Source organism: Gymnogyps californianus, chromosome 7 (assembly GCF_018139145.2).
Source record: "Gymnogyps californianus isolate 813 chromosome 7, ASM1813914v2, whole genome shotgun sequence".
Classification (NCBI taxonomy): Eukaryota; Metazoa; Chordata; class Aves; order Accipitriformes; family Cathartidae; genus Gymnogyps; species Gymnogyps californianus.
The window spans coordinates 3,851,589-3,864,608 of NC_059477.1; the positions used below are offsets into that span (position 1 = coordinate 3,851,589).

The 13,020-nt window shown below is 44.5% G+C and overlaps 1 long non-coding RNA gene across 2 annotated transcripts in view; it reads right to left on the minus strand.

Moving 5' to 3' along the window:
• Positions 1 to 4,038: 4,038 nt before the first annotated feature.
• Positions 4,039 to 13,020, minus strand: part of LOC127018528 (uncharacterized) — a 94,859-nt gene continuing 85,877 nt past the window's right edge. The window contains exon 3 of one of the 2 annotated variants that reach the window (XR_007766760.1): positions 4,039 to 4,122. This is a non-coding gene — a long non-coding RNA (uncharacterized LOC127018528). Of the gene's footprint in view, positions 4,126 to 13,020 lie in introns of both variants that reach the window. The other variant, XR_007766761.1, reaches the window with a different exon arrangement.

Consider the following 13,020-nt stretch of genomic DNA (forward strand, 5'->3'; position numbering starts at 1 on the left):
ACCAGCTCTGGGACAGTCAGCCTGCAGGGTTTTGTGGGCCTTAGTTTAGAAACCACAGGACTACATCATAAAAATAACATAGTAACATTACTTAGACTGGAAAAGAAAAAAGTTAATTTACATAAAACATCACGGAATATAACTATAATTACAATATTACCAACTGTGTCTCCACTTACACAGCCCTACCAGTTACTGGAAATACTGATGAACTTAAAAATACAAAACAAGTACTCTTAGAATTGGACATACTAGTGAATCTTTCTTCCCAACTCCATGATGAATTCCTGGATGGCTAAACAAGAAATGAGTATTCGACATTGTACACGTGCTATAGGTATGAATTACTAATGGTCAGAAACAAAATGATGGTAAGCGATGGAGATGATTTTAAGCCTTGGTTAAAGGCACTCTATTCATTTGATGGACTTGCTAATAGCCAAATAATTAAATTTTTACTGTTATTTATGGATTAGCTCTTTCTATTTCACCTACAGATTAACTTCACTGATGTAACGATGACCCCAGGTCTTCAGCTTTCCTACTATAAGAGCAAAGCTGAAGGGCTAGCCAGTGAGATAGTTGCAAGATCTGATAACTTGAGAAACATGGCACAGACAAACATGGTCTCCTGAGACATGTAAGAAGGCATAGACCAGTGGTTCTGAGCCTCCACTGGCCCTTGGGAAAAGGTAGTACTGAAAAAGTGGTGTGTAGGAGCCATCACGGCAGCCCTGCCCGTCCGCTGAGCTGCAGAAGTCGCGACCTCTTTAGACTACAAGCAATGCCACAGGGGTTGTGGGCATCATGTTGCTTAAAAGCTTGATGCTGAAGACTCTAGCTGAGGCAATTTATTACCTTTCACAGAGGAAATGAGTACAAATCTGGCTAGGGACATAAATAAATATGAGATCATTTTCTTAGTGCTGACTTACGTGATGAATGATTCGTGTTTAACTGTTTCCATCGTATGTTGTTCAAATCCTGGAGGTAGTGTCCTCCTTCTGAAATCAACAGGAGCTACAGATGCTCCTCACCTCAAAAAAACAGGTTTCTTAGAGCCAAAATAAGCACCAGGCACTTTTCGACTCTCTCTTCCAGGATTTTGTATTTGCAGTATTTGTTACCAAAAAATCAAACTAATCGTTGTTAAAGCCATGAGACAAATCATGACTTGTCTTTTTCAAATTTCCATTAGGCCATTTTTTACACTTATACTAAAACGCTCACCAAGTCTAAGTGTTTTGCACCAGATTTTTCTTCATGCATATATTTTTAAAGAAACCTTTAAAAGTAACACTTTGTAGAAGAAATGTCAATGTGATTTCCAACTGTTTGAGATTCTGATTATTCAAAATTTTATCACAATGCCCACATCCCAATATTCAGCCTCATGTGTGGAGTTCTGACTGAAAGGATCTGACTTTAGTGGCATGATTATGCACACAGCATTAATAAAATGTAGAACACGGCTATATACTCCTGTAAATCAGACTTTGCGCTGGTACCCAATTAAGCGCTCCAAGTACAAAGTTTGCTTTCTACCATCAAAGCACTCTGTGAACAATAGGAGCCTGCACTGAAATAGCTGCATGTTTGTATCGTCAGATGGAGGGAAGATGTGGATGGCCTGGGGGGAGGCTGAAAGGAGGAAACCTCTGAGCTCCCACAGATTTGCTTTTGTCAGAGGAAGCACAAAGTTTAGCATAAATCTGTGCAGCATCCTTCATGCAACTGAAGGCACATTACCAACAACCTTTTGAGCTAGAGACAATATCACAACCCATGAAGGAAAAATTTCCAGGTCAAAAAACTATAGGTTTTGACTGCCCTGGGAATAGCTGCAGTAGTGTTATAAGCTGAAGGAAACGTGTGCTGTTTCAAAAGCTGTGGGCTTCTATGTTCTTAAGGTGAAATATACCATGTAATCAACCCCTGCAATAGTACCTTGGGCTTTTGAGTGTTTTACTTGAAGCTTCAGTTCATCAAGTCACGTACCAAAGACCTATGGAAGGCAGACTGGGGCTCGGTGGAGCATTTTAAAGCTCCTTCATGCTGCCAGACAGCTCCTGTGGCCCTGGCCAGGGATGCTCTCATGAGGATGTTACCTGCCTCGGGTCCTGTGCACCAGGAATTTAGAAGAGAACAGCTTCCACTCTTGATCCAGGTCTTGGTGAAACCTGCTTCCTATCCCAGTCCTGAATTCCTAGGAATAATCTACGCATACTCTGACAGCAGCTAAGGGAATCACAGACTATTCCTGCATTCATCTGCAGTGTTTGTTCCACCAGCCTTTGAGAATTGATGTCTCCAGAGAAAACTCAGGTAAAACAGGCCAAACAGAACATCATACCGTGTTATTCCATGGTGCTCTCCTGAGATGATCCTGTTCTGCTTCATGTTTCTTTAGCCCTGACTGCAGCCAACTTGACTAAACCACGAAGAGCTATGAGCCGTCTCTGCTAGTATTGTAGGGCCATTGGACTCTGGAGCATAATGTGCTTCTTGCAAGTGGCTCTCCGTGCAGACAGTCTTGGGAAGAAAAACAGACCTAGCAATGGTTACCCCCCATCCTCCTAATGTCCGTCTATACTCAGGTCTTTAAAAAAATAATGTTGTTGCTACAAGCACCTTGCTGACAATAAATCCTTTCTCATACATCCTTTTAATGCTAGCGCCCTCAGGCAATGCTGAATGGAAAGAGTAAGGTTTCAGGCTCTGTACCAAGGAATTCCTGTTTTCAAAAGACCAGACACAACAGCTGGGAAATTTTTGGTTATTGCTGCTTTGTGTCAGCTCTTACCCATTCCTGGAGGGGGGTGTAATTTCTGAAGCCTAACAGCATTTGAACCAGGCTGAGCAATCTTTGAATTATTTTTTGGCTGACATTTCACAGAGGTGGGAGTGTGTGTACTAACACACAGCTATATGTGTATTTTATATCTGTAGATATACACACGCCTTGGGGGAAGGAAGGCGGGTAACTCAGCATGTCTAGCCTTCAAAATGCTGATTCAGGAGACTGGAAGCTGCCCCCAAATTGCTGTTCTACCAGACCCTGCCAAGCTTTCAGCCAAGATGAGTCCAGGGGTGCTCGAGATACCCGTTTAGGGTGAGGGTCCAGCCTGAAAAGCAGCGGCTGCTAGGAGCACTACTGGGCTGTAATTATTAACAGATTTGTTTTTGTGGTATTCACATTCCCAATACTTCCCCCGCCTTACCCCCTCTCAGGGAGCTGTCTCCTCCTCCTCACATATATGCCAAGCCCCTGCGGGGACACACATTTCCATGGGCAGCAGCAGTGGAGAAACCATAGTGCTAGCCCAGTTGTCTCCTGGAAGCTGCCCCTTGCTCCCTCCAGCACCGCATTTCCATTACAGCACGAGGGGGCTTTCCTGTCCTCTCACAGGTGCCTTCGCCCTTGGATCCTGCCAGGCACAACAAAAAGGTGTCATTTTTGCTGGTGTCTGCAGTGGTAGCGTGGCTGCCCAACCATTTCTTTCCCCAGACTTTTGAGACACACACGTGCACTGAAGAGGAGGGAATCTCCTCATTTCCAGAAACGGCCAACAAAGCTGTCTGAGCATTTAGCCCCAAAAACTTCTGGACAGGAGGTGAGAGCTTCAACACGCAGGACAGAGCAGTACTGGAGACTTGAGACTAATCAGACTGAGCTCTGAGTGTTTGATCAGTCCTTCGCTGCCCTCCTGTACATGTATGCTGTTAGGGGCTTTGTCCTGCGTTTGGCATCCCAAGCATGCTCTGCCACGGACAGGGACTATCCAGCTGCACAAGCAGCATCAAGATGTGGAGTAGGGAAACAGACCCTCTAACCCTTAAGACTCCTGATAAAAAGTCTGAGGCATTTCGAAGCCACGGCCATCTTTTCTAGCAAAGACTTCACGCCCCAAATATTTTGCTTTGACAAGTTCTTTGGGCCTGGGTCCAAGGAGGAGTATCACCCTCCTCTTCCTCCCACCCGCCTGGACCGACAAATGCAGACGGTGGGGGCATTTCTCAGCGCTTGCCTGCGGGATCTTGAAGGGTCTCTGCAGCAAGTCACCGTCACTGGGTCTGCCGGTCTGCCTGTCTGTCTGCCTCTCTCATGTGGGGATCAGGACTCTGCTGAGAAAAAGCAGATAGGGTTTCACACAATCCAAAGCACATGTACAGTAACTAAAGCTGCGTAAGCACTTTTCTTTCCTAGGGAGATTTTCCAACGTATGTTTCAAAAGAATGTGAAAATATTCCCCCTCCTTTCTCGCCTGCTTCCTATAAATCCAGCCTGATGCGGACGATCCCCTCGGATGCTCTTCTCCAAGAGGGATTTAAGGCTTGGGAAGGGGCAGGGATGACAGCACTGGGAATTCATGCCCTGAGCAGCCAGTGCAGAGCAGGCCTTTAGAAAAGGACTTATCAGTCATGGAAACCACTTAAGGTTAATCATACATTATTGCTGTGAGAAAACACGCTCAAGCAATCAAGTCCAGTGAGAATGGATGTGTTTGGGGTTTTTTTTCCTCCGTTTAAGCATCGTCAGATGTTTGCATCCCCCACAGGCAATTCAGCATTTTGGGCATCCCCTCCTCCTCCAGGAATGTCCGTGCAAAAGGAAATTTCTCCATGGGAAGTAGTTTGTCTAAAAGCCATTTTTCGTGGGGGAGGGGAAAAGAAAAGCCTTGACCAAACATTTCTGACCAGCTGCTTTGTGCACATATAGGCTGCAGTGACTGGCTGCTGTAGAGAGCTGCCAAAAACAGAGCTCAAGGGGGAGAAGGCAAAGATAATGTGTGATAGGCAATGTCCACTGCCTACAGACAGCCTTCTCATGGCCGGCAACTCCAGTTGCAGGAGCCAAGCTGGGGAATGAGCCTTCAGGATGGTGCCCCATGAACACGGGGCCAACATGCCCTGCTGATCCCATGATGGCTGACCCTAGATCGTATGTCCTTCACTTGCTATGCGAGAAAAGCAGATCTGCCTGTGCTGAAGTAGGTACATCCGTGTGTACTAACACGTGAGCATGTACACGGCTCCTACAGACTCCTGCTTCTCCCACCCGTCCCCGAGGGCTGAGCATGGCCCTCGTCCAGGGTGGAGGGATGCCGGCTGTGAGCAAGGACCCGCGGGGCTGTGCAGGAAGCAGTTATCCCTCCAGAAATGGCTGAGAAACACGTTCGTATCCTCGTTTCTGCACTGCAGATCCCCAACACAGAGCTGAGTCATTCCAGACAGACTTATGGAGATGATTTCCCCTTTAACTCCAAAAGCAATTGCTGGGTTATAATTATTCTTCTTTTAAAAAAACAGGAAAAAAAAAAAACAAACAGAAAAAGCCTCCTCCTCCAAACACTGTATACATAAAGTTGTGGAAAAGGAATGATAAACTTCCAGTGTTTCTGGTGGGTCACCACATTAACTTGCAGACTTTTGTCTTCTTGCAAATTGTCATGTAAAAATGCCATCAAAGGTCTGCACACAATTCCTGTCATGGCCATTTTATTTCATATATAGAATTAACTAATAAACCTACAGATCAATTTATGCAGTAGAAGGAAAACTATACGTTTTGCAGGAGATTAAGTTCCAAAAACCTTTCCAGAGTCTCGGTCTGTACAAGAGTGCATGCGGGTATGTGTGTGTGTCTGCGTTCGAGAGACAGACAGCAGAGGTGAAGAGAAGGAATGAATGTTTGGGCCTTATTCCCAGTTAATGTCAGTCAGCATAACTGCATTGTGTATTTGTGTCTATTTATACCCACCGAGGATCTAAAATTACAGCTTTAAGCAGGAAGCTAAACCTAGAGTTTTTAACAAGTCTAAGCAGTCAAATTTAATGCTCAGGAGCAGGGGGGACAGTTCTGGTACTAACTGGGAGGAGGGCTAGACCTGAGAAGTCATAATAGGAGACAATTTTCACCTTATTATCCGCCTCATGAAAACCAAGCCTTTTTAAATATGCCTCGGGATAGAAGCCACAAAATGTCATTAATGTTGAAAAAGCCTTTCTGGGACTTACAGCAGCTTTCAGTCATGGAAAGGCAAAAATACACCCAGATCCTCTTTTCTTGCAGACAGCTCCAGATCAGAAACTCCTGACACCAAACCTGTCAAAATTGTCCAGACTTGCTCAAAATCGCAAACAGAAAGGGACTGCAGTCCCAGAAATGGGAAAGGTCAGAAGCCACTAACCAGGAATCTAATTTTGTAACCGGGACCTTTCTTTGATCTCTTTTACAGGTAACTTAGTCCCTGGATAGACCTCATGCTCAGCATCCCTTAGAGAGGGGTGAGAGACAGGCACAAGCTAACTAATCCTGAAAAATTCACTGCGTGGGGGAAACTAAGGCAGGCAGCTGTGAAATGACTTCTTACAATCACGCTACGGGCCAGGAGCAGGACTGAAAAGGAAATCTGCGTCTCTTGGGTCCCAAAGGCACACAAATGCTGAAACTGAGGTTACACATGGCCTGCAGGAAAGAGCGTGAGCTAGAGTGAGGTAAAAGGCCTGACCTGTTATCGGCTTTCCCTCCCATGCCCCACAGCAGAGCAGCAAAAAGCAGATGATAGGAGAGTTACCCAATCCTTCCCAGCCCTCCCGGCTGGGGCTGGGGCTGATGTCCCCTCTCATCAGCCTGCAAAGCCCATTGCCCAGCTGTGCTGGCCAGCGCTCCGAAGCTCAGGTGCAGGGTGGAGCAGGCGAAGACAGGACTCCTGCAACTCTGGACAAGGAGGCAGCTTCCACTTTAAAGGGAAAATAGCACGGAGGGAGCTACACGGTCCCATCCCCAGCAGCCACTGCATCGGCCGGAGCTGCTTCCCACCGTAGCATCATTTTTATAATCACGTTTTTAGCTGGAAACAGTCTTCCCTCTGCTATAGCTCTGTCCCTCCAAGCTTGTTCCAGGGGAGTCTGGTAAGGGTTTGCCTGAATCTGAACTCAGCATACAACCCTCTGGCACAGAGGAAAAAATGCTTTCTTCAGTAGCTCACAACCAGATCTCAGTCTCAGTTTAGTTATTATTCACAACAGCTCTGTCCGGAAATGACTACAAACACAAGCAAAAAGTACCAGACTGCGGGGATGACCATGCAAGCAAACTTCCAGGGTGAAATTTCTGTCTGTTCTGTTCTGCTCTTTTTGGGAGAGGCTGAAAAAGCACAGGAGCCCCTTTCTAACTGCGGTCTGACAGTGTGATCCTAAAGCACCCAGGACCTAATGCAGCTCTCAGACATGAGATTTCCTTTAATACATGGCCTCTTATATTTGCCTTTTCAGCAGTCTCTGCACCAATCGAGTACACTTCACAGTGCAGTCTGATTTCTAAGTGATGCACAGAGTTCATAAGTGGTCAATAGAGCTCCTTGAGCATGTTACAGACAGGAAAATTATACGCTACCGACAGCAAGCTGCTGGGTGCTACCCATTGATTACTCATTTATTAAAACACAAGCCCCTTTCCAACCACTTATAAATAAAAGACTTGCTATAAAATGCAACTCTTTTGAAAGCACAGAAGTGCATGGAGATGAAATTCCTTCCCAGACATGGAGGTGACCTGTATTTACTGTAAACATTATCCCACATTTAAATTTGGAAATGAAACAAGGGTGAGGCAAGGAGTCCGGATTCCGGTCAGAGCTTCCCTGCAGTTGGAGGTGAGCTCCACTGCCAAGGCTTGCTCGAGTCCTCCTGCCTGCCCGCTTTCACACAAACCTCTACTTTCTTTGGATCACTTTGTACGTGTCTCAGACTAGGTGGGGGAAAGGTTCATTTGCACAGACATCTGATGACGCTTACTCACAAGTGTTACTCACCAGCCACTTGCTTGTGGGGAAGGAGAAGTTCGAGCCCCATTCTTTGCTCAGACCCAAGAAATAGCCACAAATTACCTTAAAGCAAAAAGGCTGGGTTCCATTCAAGATCATGTACCCTGCGGTCTGTATAAAAAAGCAACATCAGTTGGAAGGAATTTCTCTCAGCTGAAAGTCAAGAAAAACATTTATGACTATTGAATAGTCTGGGTATTTCTTGAATGCCAGAGCACAAAGATAGTTCTCCAGCGTGAGGAGCAGGGGGAATCCTTCCTCGCTGTCAGTTGTTGTCTATATGGCCAGCAAACCCTGTTCAGCAAACCACCCCGACCGTGTGCTCAACCTCAGACAACTGCGTAACCCCTTTGACTGCCAAATGTAGCAGCACAAGGCTACGTGACGCCTTAGTGAATTAGGATCCTAGTGAGTAAATTCTCTGTGAAGGAGTTACTAACGTGTTGCTAACTATGGTTTGCTATATACATTGTACTGAGTGCGGTTTTTTCACCCATGTAAACGGGAAAAGAAGGCATTTGGCATTTTCAGTGGGGGTATGGAAACCCCTTTTCAGGAACAGCCCTACCTTTCCGCCTGCCTTTTCTGAAACTCAGCGTAAGTGAGGAGTTAGAAGTCTGGCTTGCAGATTTAACCGGTGTCCCGTTCTCTTTATGTGAGGTTGCAATTCCCAGTCAGGCTTTTGCATCCTACACTCATATTCTAGTCGAACAAAACCAGACGTTGCCAGCTTGAAGTTTGAAGCTAGCCTCCTTTCTGAGAGGGGCTGAACAGGAAACTCAGCTTGCTTTGATCTAAAGTTTAGGAGGTCCCGCTGGCGTTGAAAAATGCCCAGATTTAGATTCAGCTCGAAGTTGTATCTATACAAGAACTGGACGTCTGCAAACACGAAGCTGAAGCCTGACAGCACTCATCAGACATGCTGTTCTCCTGGGCTTCCCAGCCCAGCTCCCCAGCTTTGCGAGAACTGGAGTGAGGATCCAGTTAGCCTGCAGAGTATAACGGGTTGTTCTTGTGACTGTCATGCCTTGTCCTGCATCGCTTTTTCTTGAATCCAGCAGTATAAAGAGTTCAGTAAATTAAAAATTATCTAAAATCAGTTTTAATTTGAAAGAAATAAAAAAGAAAAAAAAGGGAAAGAATATTTTAAATATTCCTCCACCGCTGCATAGACTCTGTTTCCTATTAAAGGCAACTGTGTGCAGCATTTCTATTAAGATTCTGCTTCCTGTTGTGTAATATGGAATGTTAAAAATCCCAATATCACTTAAGAAGTTATTACAAACTCCAGAGCACTTTCTATTCCCAAGAAATCTCTCCCAGTGGGAAGCTGGAAAAGTTCCTGTTGAATTTACAGTAAATGCCTCAGACCCTATGTAATATTTATGGTGTCCCTCTCATCTTATCCAGGCTGGTTTGCTGTTCTGCTGCTGTGAAAGAAAAGCCTGTTTCAATGGTTAAGGGCTGTGACATTCACTTTGAAGGATATTGAAGCGGATACGATAGCCACAGGAAATGTTCCAGTCTCGCTGAGGTACCTCAGAGAGGTATTTGGTCAAATGAGAATTCACTAATCTGATTCCCAGGAAAAAATCGCAGTAACTTAATGAAGAAAGAGAAAGAAATGTGACAGATCTGCATTCATGGCTTGCCAGATCTGGATTCCATGAAAGCCAGAGCAAAAATTCCCATTTGCTTTCATGGGAATAGGATTTTGACCCCGAAGAACTTCCATTCAAACAGAATTATGCTGCATTTTAAAACGTTGTGAGAATTAGGTGGTGTCCATTTGCATTAAAAAGAAGTCACTGTATGATATGAGGTAGATATATATTTGCATGGCCACAAACTACAGATACTACAGCCCTTCTTATTAGCAGATCTCAGAAATGTCTAATGGGGCAGCAGAACAACCTAGGTAGGGTCGTCCACCATTTCACTGGCTGAGTCGGGAGCAGAGATGCCACCTCCACAGTACCAGTCCAATATTGCTCCACATATAAAAGTGCCTGAGCTGTAACAACTGCAGAATAAACGTCTTCTCAAAAGTTGTTCTGACTTTACTGCCTGCAGAAGACATGAACACGCAGTGGAAATAGTTGTGTATTTAAACCTGTCAGAGAGCCTGGAGATAAAGGGAGGATACCTCCTTTGGGTTGAGCTTGGTACAATATGTAAATGATACATGGATGATGTATGTGTACTGACAACTCTAGTGAATCCTTTTGCAGTCCTGCATTAGGGCCCACTTTCAGAAGTGGAGGTTAGGGCTCAAAGTCCATATTTAAGTATCTAGAATTGACCACGATTCACATGCGCTTAGCACAGAACATCTTTCACTAGTCCTTAGGGAAGGTGCTGGGTGCACAATATTTTTTGAAATATGGGCATTTTCTGAGGAGATGTGGAGCTTGTTACTGGAGACAGCTTATCCCAGAGGTGCTGGAGGCACCAGACAAATTGAAAGGTGAGGAAATGGGATGTGGCACCTGGATGAAGAGGATGAAATGAGCAAAGAAGCAGCCAGGGGCCAAAAAGGAATCCTGGCTGTGAAATCTGCTAGACGGTAGCCTAAACTCTCAAAGGGAACAGGCTGAGCTTGAGTCATTGCAAGGTGGTCTGAGCACAGTCCTAGAAAACATTGCCAAGGCCCTGTTCTCCATGGATGGGCAACACAACCCAACAGGTCAGCCCATGTCTCCCGCTGTCTCCATAAACAGAGAGAAGATTATGTGGGAAGGAGGAACCCGCATTAGCTGTATGCTTGAGGGCAAATTATAGTTCAGGAGACAAACAGCACTATGAGCAAGAAACAGCAGGGGTGCTAAGCCTATATGTTCATTTTTAGTCTCCTTTGCGTATTCATACGTGCGCAGGAAGAGAACTCATTGCACCAAATAAACCACAACCCTGGTTTAGACATGGACAAATAGTCCTGAATGAAATGGAAGGTGACGTTGCAGTGAAAGGAATAAAACTTTTAGTACGATGTCTCAAGAGACATTTAGAGTGGAGAAGATGTGAAACCCTTCATCCAGATAGCAAACTGATGGAAGAACCATAGAACAAGAAGAAATAGTAGCTGTTCCATACTGAAAAGCAGAGATACTGAGGGGAGCGGTAAAAAGATTAAAGTTGGTGTCTGGTTTTATTTAACAACCTCATTAATTCCTTGAGAATAAGAAGGAGTGACTACATTCACATCTGAAATGACTTTGAAACATGCAGCCAACATCCGTGTTGCACTGAACACTTAGAAACATGAGGAGGAAATAGTGAAATGAGACCCAGTGTAGGATAGTGACTGCCAGCGATGCAGAGTGATCCAAAACGCAGATATTCAGTGGAAGAAATACAATTTGAAAGTCGGGATCAGGGTGGAGGTTATCATCTGAGACACAGATTTATAAAACAGTAAGGCAAGATAGCTATAATAAACTTGTATGTAACTGTGCTGCGTGCATTAGAGATGGCGTATCACTGGCAAAGGGATCGCTAGTGATACTACGTGGAAATTACTGGTGATTCCAACCCTAAATGGAAAAAAGGAGAAAACTCAGTCAAGAATAATAGGAATGATTAACAGATAAATACATATAATTTTAAGACACATTGAAATAGTTAAATTTAGAAAACCCTTAAGAGAAGATAAAGTTACCCTTCGAGAGCTGTAATACCACTACTCCAAAAACACTTACAAGCCCCCACTAGGTACTAGGTATTTGTTCAGAAAAATATTCAAAAAATGTTCAAAATCTCAGACTTTCACAAATCTAGTAAGAGACCTAGGATGTGGGACAAGTCAACTAATCTTTCTGTGAAATGGCAACAAACGCATGCAGAGATGCAGCCATCTAGGTACTGAAGACATGTATCAGCTCTCTGGTATGCAAAACTAATCTCTAGCCAGGATATACGCCTGTTTACCTATTAACTAGATTTTAAGATCGCATCTGTGAATTTACTGTTTGGGAAATATGGGGAGAAGCTGCGTTTAAGGAGATATATCTCTGCATATAAGATCTATTCCTGACATGTTTATATTTTTCTTTCCTGGGGTGATTTCAAATGAGTTTTGCTCACGGCTGTCGGTTACCGTCGGAGCGTGCAACGAGAAGGAACTGATGAAAATGCCGTTTGGGATATTCTTGCTAAATATCAGAGCACCCCCCTTCAGTCTAGCAGCCCAATTAGACTAGACGAAGCACTTGAAACAAAAGTTTAACGCAGGAAACAAGTCTGCATGGAAGAAGGCAAAGACAGGCCTGGTTCACATCACTGGCAAATCCTGCACCCCCAGGAATCCTGGATTTCTCCAAGCCTCTCCATGGAATCAGGAGCTGGGCTTAGGTCTGGGCTCTCTCGGCAGCAGACACCACGTGGTTGAGGCTGCTTAGACAACATGGTGTAAGGGAGCCTATCTTTCATGTTTGGGAATTTCTTGTGGGACTAATGGCTTGATAGTTAGCCAGAGAAGTGCTGAATTCAACATACATTCCTCTCACCACCTCATTACCTCCCAGCCATTCCCCCATCTGCATCTATTTGTTTAAATGGATCTCCTTAAGACAGAGGATGCTCGTTAGGAGCCTGGTATGATAAACATGGCACTTGTGCACTTGCCTAATTTGATACATCTGATGAGCCAGAACTCAATAAATGCAAACTGCTACCCAAATTACTTAGATTTGTTCAGTTGCTTTCTGTCTTCCTCAGCATATTCTATGGGCTGATCTCATGACATTCTCCTTCATGCCAGGTTTTTTTTGTCTATCCGAACTTTCTTTTTCCACTAGAAGCCTCCAAGCTGGGCTCCTCTCAGGCACTTTGCACATATTATTTCACCGCTTCAGTGGAATGGTTCAAATTATAATTTTCCAGCTGAGATACAAAGACTAATTCATTCAAGACCACTTTTTTGTGTGTGACAATGTGGATTCCTCTGTGGCCCTTGAGGAGATAAAATGTACCCGAAGTGGTGTGGGAAAACCAGCATGCTAGGAGCAAGCGTTTGGACAGAGGAAGCAATTTGTGCTCTGTAAGTAGAGAGAACTCATGTGCTTTCAAGTGTATCCCCATCTACTCTTTGGGGATGAGCTGATTGTCATCTTGGGATGATGGGAGAGAACACAAGATACTAGACACTGAGTAGGAATAATGAATGACAGATACAAATCTGAGTTGAAATACT